Source organism: Mus musculus, chromosome 2 (assembly GCF_000001635.26).
Source record: "Mus musculus strain C57BL/6J chromosome 2, GRCm38.p6 C57BL/6J".
Lineage (NCBI taxonomy): Eukaryota > Metazoa > Chordata > Mammalia > Rodentia > Muridae > Mus > Mus musculus.
This window is the reverse complement of record NC_000068.7, coordinates 136,506,089-136,527,759: the sequence shown is the minus strand read 5'-3', so window position 1 is coordinate 136,527,759 and position 21,671 is coordinate 136,506,089. Positions and strand designations below refer to the sequence as shown.

Here is a 21,671-nt window from a genome sequence, read left to right as displayed (position 1 = left end):
TCTTGTATTGCTAGTGATTTTTACTTTACCTGCTGCTGTTTCTAGACACCCCTGAGTCCTGACTTTGGTCTATCACTGCTATGTAAGTAGCATATCTTCTATCCTGGGTAGAGTCATGGTGATGGGTTTTGGTATTCAAGTCTGGCTATTCCAGCAACATTTCTGATTGTCCATATAAATGTGAGAAAAAGATGGGAATTTTGTGTTGCTGTAAAAATAGTGATAATATTGAGGTAATTTGAATTGTTTATACTATCTTCTACCTCTCCATTGAGAAACACGCAGTTCAAGTAGCTTGCACACCCAATATATCTTGTTTCCAATATGTTGTAGAGGATAGAACAGTGGGACATCAGAGATGAGGTCCTAAAAGTCACCATAGCTTCTAACCCTTGGAATATTTGATCTGAGGACAGTGAGGAACTGAAGCTTCCAGTCAACAGCCATGGCTTGACATCTAGGAAGTAGATCCTTCAGCGGTAGTCTTGCTGGCTGTCCTATGTCTGCCATCTGGAGGTCACCATCTTTAATCTCAGCAGGAGAAACTTAAAGCCAGCTCAACTTTCAGAGAAGATGAAGCCACGGAAATCAGGAAATGGTTTTTGCTTTTTTAAGCTATGAAGTTTGGGTGATGACTTTGGAGGAACAAATGACAACATACTCTGTTCCCAGGAGTATGATGAAAAATTGATTATAGACATGTATGGGAGGGGCTTGGCTGGGGTTTTTGTTTTTGTTTTTTGTTTTGTTTTGTTTGTTTGTTTGTTTGGTTGGTTGGTTTTGCTATGTGGTTCAACTATTTAAACTGAAAACTTCTTTGCTTTAAAACAATAAATAAATCAGTATTCCAGATATTCAAATATTCAAAATGTCTAGACTGGCCTAAACCTTACAAATTTCAAACAAGCCCCATGACTTAGCCTCCAATCTTAAGTGAGATTACAAGCACGTGTCATCATGTCCAACTGTATCTTCTTCTTTTCATTTTAGGCCATTAATAGTTCTGTCTGAGTCATTTGCTTGTGATGAAAGTTGTGTCTCCAAAATTTGCCTCAGCTGGATACTTGAAAGTTAGATTCTCTAGAATTTTGCAATCTGTGAATATGTTTATTTTACCCTGATATGTATTGTAGTTATGATTTGAATTCCTGGTATGAAGATTTTTTTTCTGAGAACCAGAAATGTTTCCTGCTACCCTCAAACACCATCCATTTCCTTCCAGTGAATGGGCGTTGTACTCTTATTGAACATTTGATGAAGTCTCCTTTGTATTTTATATGTGAAGGATTGCTTCTTCTTCTTTAAAATTTGAAACATTTTCATTTCATTATTTAAGTTTTTGGAAAATAACCAAGATATATTTAGATTGGCACTTTATTAATTTTGCCTAGAGACCAAGAGCCTCTTTCAGACTTGGTTTTTAGCTGAGAATACATTTGATTTTAATCATATCTTTAAATTTTTATTTTAATTAGTTTCTGTGAGCACTGACAGCTCAAAAACGGGCCAAATGGCACTTTGAAGTGCTTATTAATTATTTGGAGATCTTAGCTAACATGTAGATTTTTATTCTGAGGACCTGGGAGGCCAGGTCCTGGCAACAGGGTAGGGCAGAGCACCCAGTTTCCAAAAAGGTATCTGTGCATACAGTTACAAGTGATGCTGGAGATGTCAAGTTTGACTTTCTCAAGACCATCCCACAGTCCAGCTGATCAAGGAGAGACTCTGAAGATTTGTTATGAAATGTGTGATTTCTTACTCTCCCATTCCAAACTGCAGGAATTATAAATAGGGTATGTGGCTGGAGAGGGGAGAGTGGAGATGGCTGAGATTGTTACAGTTTAGCTCTTGAACTCTACCTAAATATAATAGGCTATATCAGGAGACCAGAGGTCTGCACAAGCAACTCCAAATGAGAAGCAGTTACCATCTCTGTGTAATGTGTTCCAGAACACAGAGATGGTGACTGCATCTCATGTAGAGATTTCCAAAGACAAGAGGCTCCATGCAAGTTCTAAACCAACAAACACTATGAGTAAGCAATGCCAGACACTTTCTTTTTATTCTTTTATCCTCTTAGAGAGAAGCAAATGGGAATTTAAAAATTTCTGGATTTCCAAAGGGAATCTCTGAGATTAGCTAATGAGTAGAAGCTGCAAGCTAGGCTAGCAAAGGAGCAGTAGAACAGCAGGAGCCCATAACTTTTATGAGTAAACAAACACATCTATGGTTTGTAGGGTTAGACTAGAAGTGCTATTGAGTCAGGTCGAATAACATCTAGAAAAGCATGAGTTATGTTGAAATTTTCACATCTGTAAATATTTAAAAATCTGGCTCTCCCTGCCTGCCCAGCACTTCAGTAGAACTAAATGTTGACTTCGTCAAGAGAGGCATCATGGTTCAGGTCTTCCACTAAGATGGCATCACTGACTAGTAGTGGTCAGGACTAGTTGATAGGTTCCATGCTGTCTTAGTTTGGGTTTCTGTTGCTATGAAGAGACACCATGACAATGGCAAGTCATAAAAAGAAAAACATTTAATTGGGCCTGCTCTACAGTTTCAGGACTTTAATCCATTATTGTTTTGGCGGGAAGCATGGTGGTATGCAAGTAGAAATGGTGATGGAGAAGGAGTTGAGAGTTCTACATCCAGATTCAGAGGCAGAAGGAAAAAAAAAAAAGACTGAAAACCAAAGTGAATACCCCACATCCTCATACTCCCTATGAACCTATGGGGGCCATTTTCTTTCAAACCAGCACACATGCTAATACTGATAAGGCTTGGATTTCATTGATCTATTTATTAGTTAGGGTCCTCTAGAGGAGTAGAATCAATGGGATTAATGTACAAATGAAATAAGTCAAAATGTTACACAAACTTAATTCTGTCAATAAGAATTTAACAGTGGCAACTGCACAATCACACCTGAGAGCTAAGAAGGCCAGTAGTTATTCAGTCCTGAGGCTGAGTGTCTCAGCAGTAGGAGTAGTCCCACAGTGACTGTCTCTTTCTTGGGGTGGGGGGTCTCAAGAGCTGGTTGCTTCTCAGTCCATCAGTTTCAGTCTGGCAACAGAAATCCAGAAGGTTCCTGGAGAGCTGCTGGTCCCTAGTCCAGGATGAAAGCTTGGAAATGCTTGTACTGATACTATAGAAGGAATCATCATAATCGTCGTCATCATCATCATCGTCGTCATCATCATCATCATCACCACCACCAGCAGTAGCAGCAGCAGCAACATCAACAACAGAGTAAATTAACAGAGTGTAATAGGGAAGTTGTAACAGTTGAGACAATGTTTCTTCTGCCATGCTCCTTTTATCAGGACTGCTATCAGAAGGTGCTGTCCCCAGTGGACTGCATCTCTTGACGTAATCATCAAAGCAATGACGATATTTTTTTCAGGTGTCTTCCCTACTCAGGTGATTCTAATTTGTGGTAAACAGGCATTAAAGCCAACCATCATAATTGACTACATATGCCTTCTATATTTTAATAACACAAAGAATAATCCTAGCATAGACTAGAGATTGTATATGAAAACTTTTAATTCTATCAACACCAAGAAAATGGGAACTATAAAAAATGGGGGGCTAATGAAACGATGACCATGTTGTTGTGGGGTTTTCACCAGAGTGGACGGCTGGGACATAGGTTTAAGCCAATACAAAGTCTTTATTAGCCTGTCTGACTGAAATGGGTGTTCAGGATCCCAATATAGCACTGAGCCCTTTTCAGGGTGAATGTTTAAACACAAAAAACATGCTCTGGGTTGACATATTTCAGTTAACAAGAACAATTGGCCAGAAGTGGAACTACAGAAGCCAAAAAGCAAAGTTAGTTCGTTTTGAAACTTTCCCAGAACTGTATGGATTAGGCCTCTGTTTTAGTTTTGGCAGGTGGGGTTGTCTACTCCCTGAATTTTACAGCTTGAATGGTACTTCCATCATGGAGTCAGTTGTGCTAAGGTCTGCTGGCCGGCTAAGGTCTGGGTCTCTGTTACAATGTTTCCATGATTTGGCTGGGATAGTCCAGGTCACATCTCCTTAGGAAGTGTGCAAACATAGTCTGGTCCTGAGAGCTTCAGCACAAAAGTGAGCCAGCCCAAACTCCACAGAGCAAATCCCAAGGGCTTGCATCTTCAGTGAACCAGAATCAAATGAAACTCTCAGATTTCTAAGCCGTTTTGAGATAAGTCTCTCAATGACTAAAAAAATGACCTTTTTTGGTATTATATCAAATATTCATCTTCATTTGGCTCATTTACTTCAATAAATCCTTGATTGTGTGTATGCTGTATAATATAAATAGGATTGGAATATCCATGCAGAGATTAGAGTTGACCTGGAATATAAAGGGCCTATATTCATTGATTCCTATTCTTTACCTACCCTACATGTCTGGACAGTAAATCTACAATCTTTTGATTAGGCAAAGCTAGGCTGTGAAATTAATATTAACCGTTAACTAACTGCAATTGTAGAAAATCATTTCTCTTATTAGAATTCCCATGGAAAAAGACAAAACAAAAGAGAAACAAAAAAAAATAAATAAAAAACAAAACCAAAAACAAACCTGGTACAACTTTAAATGATTTATCTATAACAGATCCCAAAATATAAGCATAATACCTTAAAAAGTATAAAATTAAGATTGTTTAAAAATTAGATCTTTCTGAAACAAATTAAATATTTGCCCATCTCAAGCTCATTAGGTATTGGTTCTCAATGTATTTTTAGCTGGTGCTTCTCTCTGGTTGCAATAATTAAAGTATATTAAAAATTCAAATAAACAATTAGAATCTTTTTGAGGAAATTTCTCAGCTCAGTGAAGACTTTTAAATAAATAAATTTCAAGCACTGTATTTTCATACTTTGTAACACTTGTTTCCTCTTGGTGTAACAATCCGAGTTTATAGTTAACTTAAAATAAGATGGGTCTATATTAATTGATAACTCTCTTTTTCCCACTTTCTTTTACTATCCTACATGATTGTATGGTAAATGTTCAATGTTTTGATCCGGCAAAGCTCAGCTATGAATCTAGTATATTAACTTAATGCAATTATAGAAAATAATTTCTTTCATTTGAATTCCTGGGGGAATCAAAATAAACTTGTGTAATTTTAAAAGGATGTATATATCTATATTTGTATCCTATAATGATATTTGATTTTTGTTTCATTTTATTTTATTTAAAGCAATGCTTTGGGTCAGAGGCTGCATACAGGTATAATCATGGAGTATAGACTTGTTGATTTGTTTGTTTTTATTGCTCACAAGCAAAGCTGTCTCAAATGCTGCTAAATGAGTAGATAGCTGAGCTTGCGGTAGAACATACTTCTGGGATAGTCAGAGTGTTTTTGCACACTTTGTCACTTTCTCCATGACCCTGTCCAGCTTAAACAGAAACATCCATGGCATTGTTTCCATGACATAAAGCAAAACAGCAAAATGATTGTTGCACTGAAAAGTTTTTTCTTTGCTAAATTTTTGCAACTTTAAAATAACTCATGTTCAAACCAATTAAGACATTTTCATATAGAGAAGTTTTTGAAAAGAAAACTATTGTTGTTTTTTTAAAAACCTTTTCATTCTATCACATTTTTATTATTTTAAAATGTTCATCATACATTTAGGAAAATCATTAAGTAATTTGTATTGTGGTAAACTCTGAACAAGTTTTGAGTCAGAGTTTTGTTTTGTAGCCCAGTCTAGTTTTGAATTCTTCATCCTCCTGCTTTAGCCTTCCAACTGCTGGCATTACAAATTCTGGGGAGCCATTAAGTGATTTTTTACAGCTAAGTTGCTTTGGATAATTAATAAAAGTAAAAGAATAGTGATCATTTGTGAAGGTGGAAGGAGGTTGAAGGTAGGGAGAAGGAACACTGGGAAGGAAGAACAGGATATGGTATTAAAGACCTGAAGGTGATCACGTATGTTGCATACATGTATGAGATGCCAAGATGAAACCAGTTATTTTGTACAATTAGTAAGGCAAACAAAAATGAAAATTAGTTTTGAAATTTTATTATCGAGTGGAAGATTCCAATAGAGCTTATGGATCTTTGTTCAATTTCCTCTTAGTTTCTAATGAGACAGATCTAAAGAGGATACAAAGTCAAGGTAGCACAAGGATGATGGCACACATTACCGAGGTATTGATAAGAATTGAAGGATTAGGTCCCATAAGAATACAACCAAGTCAAATATTCTGCAGTGTTTATGCCCCACTGTTGGGTCTGTGGTCCAGAGGTGCTGCTGCTGGGACTTGTTGAGCAGCTGGTATGTTAGGACAGTTATGTAGGAAGAGTTTGGAGATGGAGATGGTTGGAAATACTGGCTTGTCCTCTGAGATAGGATGTTCTTGAGCAAAGGAAAGAAAACATTTTACTTTGCCAATTTCTCATGTTTATTTTCAAAACACCTTGAGCAACAAAACCATGAGGCTGCATAGTGGGCTTCATACAGTGGCTTTGGTGTCATCAGCAGTAGGAGTGTGCTTGATGTGTACTTATTCATTTAATTCATAATAATTAGCATCATAGCATCCTAAATTAAATGGCTATTTAATAGTAAATTTCTGTTGCTTACAAATCACAGCACTCTTATTATAAAGATTATAATGATTATAAATATATTATAAAAGTATAAAATATAAAAATTATAAAATAAAAATAATTATAAAATTCTTATCCAGTTGTAGTCCCTTTAATTAAAACCTTTAAGTGGCTTAGTTTTCTTTTACAATGATCCCTCAGGTCCCTGATGGAAAGCTAGCAGATTTATGCAACAGGATAAGAGAACATTGTGATGGATTAGGGGAACATTGTATTGAAATGCCACTGCATTGAGTTTCTCTCAATATAGTACTATCTTTTAAACTGTCTTCATGCATAAAAATAATGGTCTTGCTGAATATGAAGGTTTGTAAGATGCAAGGCCACTTATTAAAAATTAATATAATTCCACAATAGAAAAATAGAAAAATAGAAAAAATCATAACATAAGAGGTACAAGACTTATAAAAGGACATTCTAAATCATTGCTGATGGAAATCAAAGACTAGATCAATGGTTAAAAAAAAAGTCCATGTTTATAAATTGAAAGGCTTAATTTTGTTGACACAGTGATCTCCAAAATATGATTTAAACATGTGATTTACAGAAATTAACAAGCCAGTACTATAATGCATGTAGATATACAATGGGACTGGAAAAAGACAGCCTGGGTGATATTAAAAAGACTAAACGTAGCATGACTGTTAGGAATATGTAGATAATGGAAGAGAGATATCATATCCTCCAGTAGTCCCATTTCTAAATATATATCCAAAGGAAAGAAATCAACATGTGAGATGGATGCACTGCTGTCTTTATTGGAGCATTATTTTTAATAGTTGAGAAATGGAAATGACCTCATGTCCATCATGTCGATGGACAAAGGAAATGTTACATGTGGGTCAGTGAGATGGACGAGCTGTAAGCATATACCTTGGAAGCCTTGTGGCTTCAGTTTTCTCCTCTGAGCTCAGATTAGAAGGAGAAAATCCTGAAAGTTTTCCTCTGACCTGCACACACACACTTTGGTGCAAGGTCAATCCTTGATTCTTCCTCCTCCCTCTCCTCATTCCTCTTCCATCATCAATTCTTTCTCCTTCCTCTCTCTCTCTCTCTCTCTCTCTCTCTCTCTCTCTCTCTCTCACACACACACACACACACACACACACACACACACACACACCACATAGAATAGAACTGAAGACCCAGAAATGAATCCACACACCTATGGTCACTTGATCTTTGATAGGGGAGCTAAAACCATCCAGTGGGAAAAAGACAGCATTTTCAACAAATGGTGCTGGCACAACCGGTGGTTATGTAGAAGAATGCGAATTGATCCATTCCTATCTCCTTGTACTAAGGTCAAATCTAAGTGGATTAAGGAACTCCACAAAAAACCAGAGACAGTGAAACTTATAGAGGAGAAAGTGGGCAAAAGCCTCGAAGATATGGGCACGGGGGGAAAATTCCTGAATAGAACAGCAATGGCTTGTGCTGTAAGATCAAGAATCAACAAATTGGACCTCATAAAATTGCAAAGCTTCTGTAAGGCAAAAGATACTGTCAATAAGACAAAAAGACCACCAAAAGATTGGGAAAGGATATTTACCTATCCTAAATCAGAAAGGGGACTAATATCCAATATATATAAAGAACTCAAGAAGGTGGACTCCAGAAATAACCTCATTAAAAATGGAGCTCAGAGCTAAACAAAGTATTCTCACCTGAGTAATACCGAATGTCTGAGAAGCACCCAAAAAAATGTTCGGCATCCTTAGTCATCAGGGAAATGCAAATCAAAACAAGACTGAGATTCTACCTCACACCAGTCAGAATGGCTAAGATCAAAAATTCAGGTGACAGCAGATGCTGGCGAGGATGTGGAGAACGAGGAACACTCCTCCATTGTTGGTGGGATTGCAAGCTTATACAACCACTCTGGAAATCAGTCTGGCAGTTCCTCAGAAAATTGGACATAGTACTAATGGAGAATCCTGTAATACCTCTCCTGGGCATATATCCAGAAGATGTTACAACTGGTAAGAAGGATACATGCTCCACTATGTTCATAGCAGCCTTATTTATAATAGCCAGAAGCTGGAAAGAACCCAGATGCCCTTCAACAGACGAATGGATACAGAAAATGTGGTACATTTACACAATGGAGTACTACTCAGCTATTAAAAAGAATGAATTTATGAAATTCCTAGGCAAATGGATGGACCTGAAGGGCATCATACTGAGTGAGGTAACCCAATCACAAAAGAACTCACATGATATGCACTCATTGATAAGTGGATATTAGCCCAGAAACTTAGAATACCCACGATATAAGATACAATTTGCTAAATGCATGTACTGGCTAGTTTTGTGTCAACTTGACACAGCTGGAGTTATCACAGAGAAAGGAGCTTCAATTGAGGAAATGCCTCCATGAGATCCAACTGTAAGGCATTTTCTCAATTAGTGATCAAGGGGGAAAGGCCCCTTGTGGGTGGGACCATCTCTGGGCTGGTAGTCTTGGGTTCTATAAGAAAGCAGGCTGAGCAAGCCAGGTGAGGGAAGCCAGTAAAGAATATCCCTCCATGGCCTCTGCATCAGCTCCTGCTTCCTGACCTGCTTGAGTTCCAGTCCTGACTTTCTTTGGTGATGAACAGCAGTATGGAAGTGTAAGCCAAATAAACCCTTTCCTCCCCAACTTGCTTCTTGGTCATGATGTTTGTGCAGGAATAGAAACCCTGAATAAGACAACACATGAAACTCAAGAAGAAGGAAGACCAAAGTGTGGATACTTTTCCCCTTGTTAGAATTGGGAACAAAACACCCATGGAAGGAGTTACAGAGACAACGTTTGGAGCTAAGACAAAAGGATGGACCATCTAGAGACTGCCATATCTGGGGATCCATCCCATAATTAGCCTCCAAACGATGACACCATTGCATACACTAGCAAGATTTTGCTGAAAGGACCCTGATATAGCTATCTCTTGTGAGACTAGGCCGGGGCCTAGCAAACACAGAAGTGGATGCTCACAGTCAGCTGTTGGAGGGATCACAGGGCCCCCAATGGAGGAGCTAGAGAAAGTACCCAAGGAGCTAAAGGGGTCTGAAACCCTATAGGTGGAACAACAATATGAACTAACCAGTACCCCTGAGAGCTCATGTCTCTAGCTGCATATGTATCAGCAGATGGCCTCTCGGCCATCAGTGGAAAGAGAGGCCCATTGGTCGTGCAAACTTTATATGCCTCACTACAGGAGAATGCCAGGGCCAAGAATTGGGAGTGGATGGGTAGGGGAATGGGGGGGGGGAGTATGGATGACTTTTGGGATAGCATTGGAAATGTAAATGAGGAAAATAACTAATAAAAATTTTAAAAAAAGAAAGGATGATGTTTATAGAATGAGACAACTCATTTTTTTCAACAAATCTGGAAAAAAATCCCAGAATTCTAGTTTTCCCAAAACTCCCAGGTGATGTTGAGTCTTTGGTCCACAAACTAAATTTAGGACAGCAAAGATTCGGAGGATTTGTTCCAAGGTCCAGTTCAGAACATAGCATCCATCTGCACTTATATATTGCTGGAAGATCCCGTCTCTACCTTCAGTGTAAAAGGGGTTACTCCAAACAGCAGATCTAGTGTGAATGACTGATACACATATCTCAAAATGAGGCACAGCGCTGACCCCATCCAAGAAAATGGATGCTACACATCAGAACTATTGTTCTTGAAGATCAGTCATAGTTACAGAAGAGAAAGGAACCTTAGAAATTTTGAATTGAGGAAACTATATGCCATATGTGTTTGCTAGGAATTTTATGAAATATATTTTTTTGTGTGGTGGTTTGAATGAGAATATGGTGTGGGTTTTTTTCAGTGGCTTGTTTATTTGAATATTTGGGTGCCAGTTGGTTTGACTGTTTGGGAATAATTAGGAAGTATTGCTTTGTTGGAAGAAGTGTACTACTGGGGGCATAGGCTTGGTAGCCCACACGATTCCATCTTAGGTTTCTCTGCCTCGTGGCTGTGCATCAAGGTATGAACTCTCAGCTTCTGCTCTGGTGCCATGCCTACCCTTCTGCTGCCATCCTCCCCACTCTAATGGTCATGGACTCACATTCTGAAACTGTAAGCCCCAAATAAACTTTTATAAATTACCTTGGTCATGGTGCTTATTACAGCAATATAAAAGTAAGGAAGACATCACTACCACAAAAACAACTCTAAGTCTTTTGGGTGTTTGTGAGTATGTTGTATTACTTGTGTGTGTTTCTTGTACTTGTTATTATGGGTGTGCACATGTGTATGTTAGGGCACATGCACATCTGTGTATGGGTAGAGGCCAGAGACTGGCATAATATGTCTTTCCTTGATCATTCTCTACTCTTTAAATTTTAATTAAACTTAAATATTTTCTCTAGAAATGGTCTTTTACTAAATTCAAGGCTCATGGATTCTGCTAGGCTTGCTAGCTGGCAAGACAAGAGATTTTTGGATCCATATGTCTCACTCAATCTCAAGCTCGAGTGACGGACATTTTATTGACTGAGTCATTTCCACACGCTCCTTTCTAAATATTCCATTCAAATAAAATTTTGCTGAGCATTAGTTACAGAAATGGTGGATTAATTGATATACTATACAGAATGGCGGGACACTCCAGAGTTTTGCATAGCAGAAAACTCTTCATCCCTGTGATGGATGGAAAGAGGCTATAGTAACTAACTCTACTGGCTGGATTATACCTAGAAACTTGAAAGTAGAAAGGATTCTCCCAAAGAACAAGAGATATTTGTTAGAACAATCGAGAAGATTGCGGGATGCAGCCAAGACTGAAAGCAAAGCAAAACACGATTTTAAGATACAGGATTGGGCACGTAGTTTACGTCCATGTTGCTTACCATTAGTAGCAATAATAATAGAGGGCATCGGGTTTAATGTAACTGGGAACAAAAGAAGGAAAGACAGGTGAGGAAAGTTCCAAAATGAGGTTGTTTTGTGAATAGAATATCCTGGAAAGGCACATCAAAGGCTGAGCAAGTTACCGAGCTGGCTGTTTTGAGTAAAAATTAAGCCAATTTCAGAAACTATGTTTTCTTTCATAGATAGATACATAGATAGATAGATAGATAGATAGATAGATGATTGTAGAAGCAAGTTGTCAGGTAAACAGAGAACTAATGGGGGAGAACAAGCAATGCACATCTGTATGAAAATGTCCTTATATTACACAGCACAGTATGCAATAAATATATGTAAAAACATAAAGTAAGCGAAAGACAGACAACAGAGACTGAGGGAGACAAGCTGTAAAAGCATTGTATTCATTTGAGGATTTAAAAGCACAACAGAACTAAAGCAGGATCACAGGCAACAGGAGCTGTAGTGTGTTGCTTCTGGTTGCCAGGACAACAGAAGGACTCCCTTATGTAAATGGTGGGATGAGGAGAACCACAGGCCAAGCATGCTCTTGCAGTAAGGAATTGTTAGAAACAGAGTCACACCTGGTTCAGGGAGTTTGTATTGAGGAAGTTCCACCTTCTGTAGAGTGTCAGCTCATGCCGTATGTGGCCTCTTCTCCACGGTGTCCTTGATTGAGTTCCCTGGGAATAAGGACTCAAGACATCTGGACTTGGCTGACTCTCCATGTGGGAAGTGGGAACAAAGAAGGAAAGGAGCAGGATTTACAAAGAATTTTATTTTTATTTTTTCAGCTTTCTTAATATAGGTAAGTGACATTTCATTTCTTTACGTACTGAAAAATTTTGGATTTCTGTTTCACATTTTAAAAGTTAATATTGTGAAAAGCTTATTTCTACACATTATCTTTTATATTTAAAAAACATTTAAGTGTTTTTCCAAATTATTTTTAAGTGATTGAAACATAAAACAAGATCCTTTATGTTTTAGAGGAATGTATCTGTAACAAGCCCAAGGTTCTCTTGGGGATCATGTTAGCTGACTACACTGCTAGGCTGGTCTTAGGTGGGGCCTCATGGTATGCATTTCAACAGCTGCTGGGTGATGTCTTTTGACATTTTGAATAATGAGACTTTAATTCATTATAGTAACTATGAGAAAATTTTACCTTAATAAATACATACTGACCAAATATAGTGCATTTTACTTAGAAACTTTTCCTTTTGGAAACAATTTTCATCAAATTTATTCTCTATTGTTATACAAATAATGATTAGGTAAAAACTTCAATAATTATAAGAATACATGAAGTAAAGTAAGATGTCTTATCATTATCTTAATCCTTCTCAATCTTTCCCCTCAGGATGACAAATACTTTCAAATACTAAATACTTGAAGTATACAAATGAAAATAAAAGGAGCATAATGAATATTTTGTTTTAGCTGAGACTTTGCCAGCATATTTAGAAGTGGATTTACAAAAATGTTTGCATACCCATACATATAATACACACAAAAAACATTATATGTAAGTTTTCTCAATGTTGTTCAAATTTTAAACACCCTCAAGTTACTTTCTTTCCATGTCCATCTCTCTTTTATTTTAGGACAGCCTACTGTTTCACACTACTCATTGTGACTTTTAGCATTGTTCACTTTAAGAAAATTGCAATCATATTTATGAAGTCACATTGTATACTCATATTTCTATACATAAGGACACACTTAAAGTTAATTTTTCAGCTGGGAAACTGATGTTGTAACTTTCAGAAATATGAAGACAAAGGTCTTTCCTTACTTCTGAAATAAAGGCTGTTTTGGTTCATTTGAGGACTTGGAGGCATGGCAGTATCCATCTCATGAATGACCATCGCTGTCAACAGCCTAACCCCACATGCAGATTATGTCACAGTAGCTGTTCCAAGGAAGTTACCTTGGAAAGGGGATGGAACAGCACTCAACCCACTTTAAGGTACGGGAGAGGTATGCTGCTACAATTCTATTGACAGAAAATGACTAAGTGTGGTCTTGTTGCATCTGTAACACTGTGGAAGAAGTTTCCCTTGCAGTCTGTCTCTGTCCTCCCAGGCTTTATCCTTGGCCAACTTCACATTTTCAATCTTTGGCATCTATTTTGTTCATCAGAAAGAATTCATCTTCGAGTGTTTCCAAATTGGTAACTGTCCAGAGCAATGATTAGTGTAAAAAATAATAAGAAAAAATTGAATGATTTCCATGTGTGCATTATGGGAACCAAGCCAAACAGTTGTTATTTTACATACTTCAATTGCCAGTGCAATAAGCACGTTGGTTTCTTTCCAGGTTTACTCACCAATAGCAGTAAGGAGTCTTTCATTAAGGAGACGAAATGTCAGTGGGAAGTTTGGGTCTACAAAGTTTGTTTTTCAAAAATAATCTCACTTTCATAGTTACTTTGACTTTAGGAAGGAACTTTTTATGTAGATGCCAGGGAAAAGTTGCTGTTTTCGCTGTCCAAAGAGATTCACCCTGTGACAGGCTATCTCACAGAAATGGTAGACAGAAAATGCTCTTGATGCCCAGCCAGCTCCTTAACCAGTTTCTGGGTTCACAGCAGCTGAAGGGACTCCCATGCCTGCTCATTTCTTTCCAGCTCTGACTCCACCTGGAGGCCTTTTCCATAGACAGGAGATCATTCTGCCATCTGCATGGCCACCTACAAGTGCAAAGGGCTTTAGTGGTGCCAATACAAGCCAAGGTTGCCATCAATGGTGCCAATACCAGCCTTCCACCAGTGAATAACTGGAATCAGTAAACAGTCCAATTTCTCTGTGACTCGATGGGGCACACTCAGAGAAACACTGAGACAACAGCAACCTGCTTGGTCATTCCTTTCATTGGGTGCCTTTGCTAAGGCTAGGGCTCAGTAGTGAAGCTCACACTGAGTTCAACCCACAGCACCACAAAAATAAATAGTATTTTTACAATCGTATGTCTTCTGGATGTCTCATGCCCTACAGCTTTTCAGCAAGTCTTTCCGTGGGCTGACTAATAACATAATTGTACCCATGTCTTATCTCAAGACTGAACTTTAAAGAACAGGTGGTGAACTAAGGAACTGGTGGCTTTTCCTCAAGCATGGAAAACCAGAGCATCTAAGGCAATAAAGTAACTTTCCTAGTGTGTAAATAAAATGGCTGGCAGATGGTGTTGCTTTGTCAGATCTCCCAAGTTAAGACAAGCCGCAGCTGAAACAAGCCGCAGCTGAATATCAGACACACATATAGAAAGATACTCGATACACCCCCGTACATGCTGGTCTGTGATTGACACATAGAAAGGTGTAGTGTGTTCCAAGGCAATAACAGTACCTTATGCTCTAGACTCCTCATCTCTCTAACTAGCTCCATCAGAGCCGTACAGCCATGACTGCACTTTGCTTGGTCTAGAGGAGCCCTTCCCTGTCTCTGTCCAGAAGAGGTATGCTCAACTCTGAACTAGTGATTTTCTGCACAAATGGCTCTGCATCAGTCTCACAGGCTTTGAAGAGCCAGTGTATATGCTTCTTGGTCCCCAGTTCACGTTTTCTAGGCCATCATTTTACAACAGCCAACTTTGTGAAAGTGTCACTGATGAGTAGCACTTTATCTCAGTGCACAGATCTGATTTCTTTCCCAAGGTTTCAGTGGATTGCCTTCTATAAACCACTGAGGCATTCTTTTGTTGAAATTGTTCATTTTTATTCATGCATATGTGTGTGTTAATGTTTGTCCACATGTGTACCATGCACATGCAGTCAATGCCTGGAGAGGCCAGGTGGGAGTGTCATATCCCCTACAAGTGAATTTACAAGCAGTTTTGAGTTATCCTGCGGATGCTAGGACCTGAATCTTTGTCCTCTGAAAGAACAGTAAGTGATTTTTAACCTCTGAGCTCTCTTCCCTTCCTCAGCCAGGTGTCCAATTCTCAATGTGCATTGCAAAAACACTGGCTAGGGGACTCTTAGAACAAGAATATAGATGGCCTGTTAACCATTCTCCTCTGTCCTCATTGATACTTTAAAAAATTCTTTTAAATATTAATTTATTTTATGTATATTAATATTTCACTGGCATGCATGTATATGTACCAAATGTGTTTGTGGTTCCTGTGGAGACCAGAGGGGGTCTCCACAGGCGACCACAGATGTCATAGAACTGAACTTACAGAGGATTGTGAGCTGTCAAGAGGATGCTGGGAGTTGGGCCTGGGTCCTTTGCAAGAACAGCACATGCTCATGACTGGTAAGCCATGGTTGGTGCTGCTGGCATGGTTCCAGCTCCATGGCTAATACTTTAGAGGTGTATTTTATGCCACTGCTCAGAGCTGCTCGAGGAGGACTGAGCTACACTGGCATACTGTGGCTGGATCGCATAACACACTATTTTGTTCTGCCCAACCCTCCATTTCAGCACTAGAGGAAGGAACTGTGCAAAGGAGTCATTCTGTGTGCACACACAAGCTCAACTTGAGGGAACCTTTGCTACCTACGACCACACATCTCTACTCCGTTTCCAGTCATGTTTCCTGTCTCTCCCATATCAGATTCTAGTACCAACATCTTGGCTTAAAGTGAACAAAAGTTTGTAAGTTTAAAAAGGAAATAATATTCTTCTGCTAACCCATTTGTATGAGCTAATGCTTGTTTATCTAAATTTTGATATCCTTACTGTATATACTGGAACCCCAATGACCCTTTCCCGTGCCAAACAGTTGTCACTTCTTCATTGGTTTTCATTTTTCTTTGGACTTTACGCTGCTTACAGCTGTTGCTATAAATTTTGTGAGGACTTAACAATTCTGGGAAATGCTCCTGCATGCCACAGCATGTGTCAAGGCTTTGTTAAAAACACTGGGTTGCTAAAATGCAACTGATTGCACTTAAGAACAGTGCAAAGAGAAAGTAGGAGTTTTACAAAGAGGCTACTCAAGCGAAAGATAATGGGATGAATGAGACAAGTGAGACATTTTCCAACACATTAGGGAGGCGGGGGAAATCACAGCTGGGGAGAAGTACAGATTTACACTGCTGTTCATCGGTTGAGTAGTGAAGGATGGTCGTCTGGCACCATGCTGAGGCCAGCAAAGAAGATGACCATTTATTTTTATCTTGTTTTCCACAATAATAACAGCGCTTGAGTCTTGCTGGCTAAGACATTTTGAAGAAACTGTTTTCAATGTCTTGAGAAGAGTTTGATAGTTCTAGGTATGTTAAGCTTTAAAGACATTTCACCAAGTGTGCTACAATGGCATTAAGTAAAACATTTATTCTCTTCACGGCTGAGCTTTCAGAGCAACAGCTTCTATTTTTCCTGAGGCTGGGAAGTCCTAAAATGTGAAGCTTTGGAGTGTTAAGACTCTCCACTTTCCCATAACTTGTGGGTATTTCTGAGTTTTGTTTGCTTGTTTTTTTTTTAATGAGAATTTCATTGTTATTTGCGTGCAGATAGTGGTTTGAATGACCTAGAAATGTATAACCATGAAAATAATGATGCTGTAACTCATGCCATCGCTAACTGGACTTTACGCTCCAAGTTCTACTATTTCCTGTAACAGCCACTCACATATTGTTTATCTCATACAAGTATCAGGCTCTATTACTTGTGTATCTTCTTTACTCTATTCATTTTGATTGGTTAAGGCTGTCCTCAAGTTCCTGCTACCCCTTGCCAGAGCCACCAATTTGTTGGGATATTAAGCTTGTGCCCCATGTTGGCTGTTATTTTATTTATTTATTTATTTATTTATTTATTTATTTATTTGAGGATACTCACTCTGTTCCCAACAGACTTAGCTCATTTTAAAGTCTGCTTTTTAGTTTTATATTATTTCATTATTTTCAAATCATAAAGGAATAAAGAGATCTGGTCAGATTGACTTAACATTTTTCACAACTGTAATTTTTGGAAGTCTCCCAGAATTTCTGTCTCTTCTTCAGAATAGAATGATACAAAGATTAACAGAATTTCCCCTTCATGAGGGATAGAGGGTATGACTTTGTAAGGAGAGGCATGTAGGGGCCACTTACAAGGCTGACAATAAAGAAACGACAGAATCCTACTTTGTATTCACATTTCAAATGGATGACACTTATAGTGACAGATACAATACTGTGTTTTCCTTGACTTCAAGATATAGCATGAGAAAATAAATAGTTTGTTAGAAGGCTTTTGCGACACTGTTATGAAGATATGTTTGCTTTGTAGATTGGGTTTTTGATTTCTGAGAAACATTACAAAATATGATATTTGAATTGGGAACAAGAATGCTGAGCTGTGACCATGATTCAAATAACATCGTCAGTTTCTTAATTTTTCATGGAAAACAGAGTATAAAGAAAATTTCCAATAAAAAAAAGAAATATAAAGAAAACACGAGGAGGTCTAGGGCATTTCTCCCTCTAAATCTCTTGGTATTTTAATAAACGGTGAAGGAATTGCTAGGGTGGATTAAACTCTTGGTACATCTTCCGTGCTCACTTTCAGGCACTGATGTGGAATCATCACACTTCCTCTGAGCTTCCTACTGCAGCAGTGCATATAAACTTGGAGAGAAATCACATCAAAAATCCTAGTGTGAGAATCATGGGAACTGTGAGACCTAAGCCCATCCCATTGCTGGCAAACAGGCCCCAAACATCCTTGCCTTCAGCAATGAAAAACTCCAACTGGAAGGTCGCAGCCCTCTTGAGCTGAGCTGTGATCTCAGCACACCATGCTCATGATAAGAAGATCTCCATTATTTGGTTCTGTATTTGTTATAGCGAGATTATTTTACCTCTCTTTTTCAAAGCAATAAACAAATTTAAAACTGAAATTAAGTGAGAAACCATTCCTTCCAGAAAAGCTAGGAACAATTAATTCTCTAGAAGACCATGAGAGGTTTTCGTTCTCAAATAAGTTATAAATAATATCCATGGGGTTACAGAGTTGGACAGTCAAGGCATTGTGGTAAGGAAGAGATGACACACTCACTTTTAAAAGACCAGTGCAATTCCACAGCCCTTCCTTTAGGGACTCTCATGGTACTTTGTTCTGTGATTGACGTAGGACTTCTACACTAAAACAGTGATGATTTCTGCACACTGAGACTACTGCAAATGCATGCAAAGGGATTTATAAACTTTGCAAGTATATATTTTCAGACTAAAGCCATTTTGGAGAAATTGTATATTTATTTACATTTGTATATTAATGTATTACTAGTATACCTTAAGAAATGTTTAATTTATACAGCTACTGATAGGTTTTATTGTAGTCATGTCCATTTTTAGAAATTGTTCATTTTCTTTTTATGATCAGTTTAAATGCCTGTGACTGTGAGCATATAAATACAATAGGTGTCCATTAAGATCAATATATATGTCATTTTCCCCACCGTATAGCAAACATTTTCCAGTTAAATAAAGTCAAGCTACAAAGCTCTTGTCCTCTAGGGGAAACTAGTGTTTTCTAGAGTGTGTGTTTAAATTCACCAGGCCTGCTTCAGAGACATGAATCTCATTTGCACATAAATCTGTGATTTGTTCCTTTTGGACTCATCAGTGTGAACAAGTATGAGAAATCACAGGCATTTATAAAGATGTTCTGCAGGAAAACCACTCGATATCAAAGGTCAGGCTAAACCATTTCCAGATTACATGTCAGCCATTCTTTCTCTCATTCAGCAAACCGTTTACACATAAACTAGACTGGAGAATTTAACCAATGCTTACTTTAAAAGCTCTATTTGATTTGATCTGAGTAAGGCTTAAGGTATTCACTGAGATACTTGATTATGTGATTTCTTATATTACCTCCTTTGTGGTTAATATCTATTAGATGGCATTATAAAAAAATGAAAGTTTGGAAACTATGACAGCTCAAATTATTGAAACTGAATTTAGATAATTACACAAATTGTCATATTTATTATAATCTATTTTGCTTATTAGTCTCAATGGACAGTTATTTAATTTAGAAATATTACTTGCCACTTATCCATAACAGAATAAATATTCTTTAATGGTAACTGATTATTGAAAGTAAATTAAAACAAGCAAATAAACACAGTAGAAGAGAAATAAAAAATTGGTAACTGTAGTCCAATAAATTTATGTCAATATGCATGTTTTCTGATTAATGCTTTGTGTTTTTTGTGTTATTTCATTTAATCAATACAACAACCTCCTAGTCCACTCAGGCAAATTTAACCAATAAGATTTTTACTTGTGAGTTTACAGAAATTGCCTAAGTTCAGAACTAAGCAGTGGTAGCCCTAGGATATTTCCTGCCCTAAACCCTTTTTCTATTACCAGGACCCTCAGGTCCTTCTGGGATGCTACATCGTATCCTAAGTGATGTAGGTAGTGGAAAGGACTAATAGGGCACACAATGAAATAATCTCAGTCCTTGAAATACTGCAAATGGGAAGATCCATCTTGGAAGCAAAGCAATGTTTTGTTTTGTTTTTATTTGTTGTTGTTTTAATTCCCACCGAGCAACCAGACCAATTTCATTCATTGCAATTAAGGAAAAATCTCAAAGCCTTGAGTAGGTAGATTTCAAATTCTGTACTAATATTCACTCTAGCAGTGTTAAATGTAATTGTATTATGTTTATTTCCCATGAATGAAAGCAAGTTAATAATATTGAGTAGACTTTTAGATATAATCTACTGATTATTAAGTCTGATTTTCCTATTAATCATACTTATACAAAACATTACTCAGCAAATAGCGCCTTCATTTTGACTCTTATAGTTGGAGGGTGCTTCTTTACCCAATGGATCTTTCACTATGTTGAGACTTACTTTGGCCAGGAGAATGTAAAGCAATATGGGAATGTACTTGTACTTTAAAAGGCTACACACAGAGGAGTAAGCCTGATATAGTTGTCTCCTGAGAGCTTCTGCCAGAGCCTGACAAATACAGAGCCTGATAAATGCAGAGGCACATTTCGAGATAAGAATGTGAGCATGCATATGGTCATATGGAGAATTTATATGGTGATGTGAAGAAGTCAAAGTTGAAAATTTACCTCAATGGATTCAGGCTAAAACAGAAATATGAATTCAAATCTTGGTGAGTATGATTATTTCTTAGTTTTATCATTACTGGATCAAATCACCAACAAGAACAGCTTAAGGAAGGAAAGCTCTCTTCTGCTCACTGTTACAGAGGGTTTCTTAAGGTGGTGGGGCCATGGCAGGGAAACTTAGACCATGGTGCACAGCAGAGTGGAACGCAAAGGCCAAGGACAAAGCATCACAACCAAGGACACCTCTTCCTGACCTATTTCCTCTAAGTAGGGATTTGAATCTTGAATACATCAATGGATTAAACCATACATGAAGTCAAGGCGATCCTTCATTATGTGACAATCTCTGAAAAGGCCCACACAGACATTCTCAGATATGTGGCTGACTAATCTCATGTAATTTTCAAGTCCACTTGAGTTGACATTTAGAATTAGTAGTGAGTGTATACATATACATATACATATACATATACATATACATGGTATAAGTTATTATATATTTTCAAGATAACACAAGTTATCAACTATCTGAAGAAGAATATTCTGTGAAAATTTTTGTTGCAGTAGTCTTCATTCTAGTGTCTTTTAACAGGTGCCTTCAGGTAAAACACTCATGCCATGGTTGTGTTTTCTGTAAAGTAGTTGAATGCTTCCTGAAGAATCAATTGCATTGAAATAGTAAGTGAAGTGTTGACTCAGACTGGTAGAGCAAATCTAGCAGTTGTGCATTGCATTGAGTTATGAATTGTTTTCAGCTCACTGAAGACCCTTTAGTGTGTATTTTCAGGATTTTCATTGTGGGACTTATTAGTAATGAATTGTTTGTCATCAGAAGCCAAGAGTCAATGGAGACACCTTATGCTTACCAGTGCCAAAATAAGCTGACATACCACAGTGTAACAAACCTGCCTACACGGTACCACCACTTGGGCATGTTTTCCAAATCTGGCATAGCAGGTTTTTACCGCAGACAGAATAATTGTCTCTTAAATGTTCTTGGTCCTGACTGAGACGTGATTGGACATAATGCTATAGCCAAATTTTAAAAGCTAAATAATATTTTCTCTAGCTTTTGTAGTCATACAAAAATTAAGAGGCTTTTGATTCATGTATTATCCTCTATGTTATCTCAGAAACAAAAGAAAATTGTGACAG

At 37.8% G+C, this 21,671-nt stretch overlaps 1 long non-coding RNA gene across 1 annotated transcript; it reads left to right on the top strand.

Annotated features, from left to right (window-relative positions):
* The first annotated feature begins 15,592 nt into the window (after nucleotides 1–15,592).
* Nucleotides 15,593–19,602, top strand: Gm32746. Its single transcript, XR_375015.3, has 2 exons — nucleotides 15,593–16,085; nucleotides 17,985–19,602. It is a non-coding gene; the product is annotated as a predicted gene, 32746 (long non-coding RNA).
* Nucleotides 19,603–21,671: the final 2,069 nt, after the last annotated feature.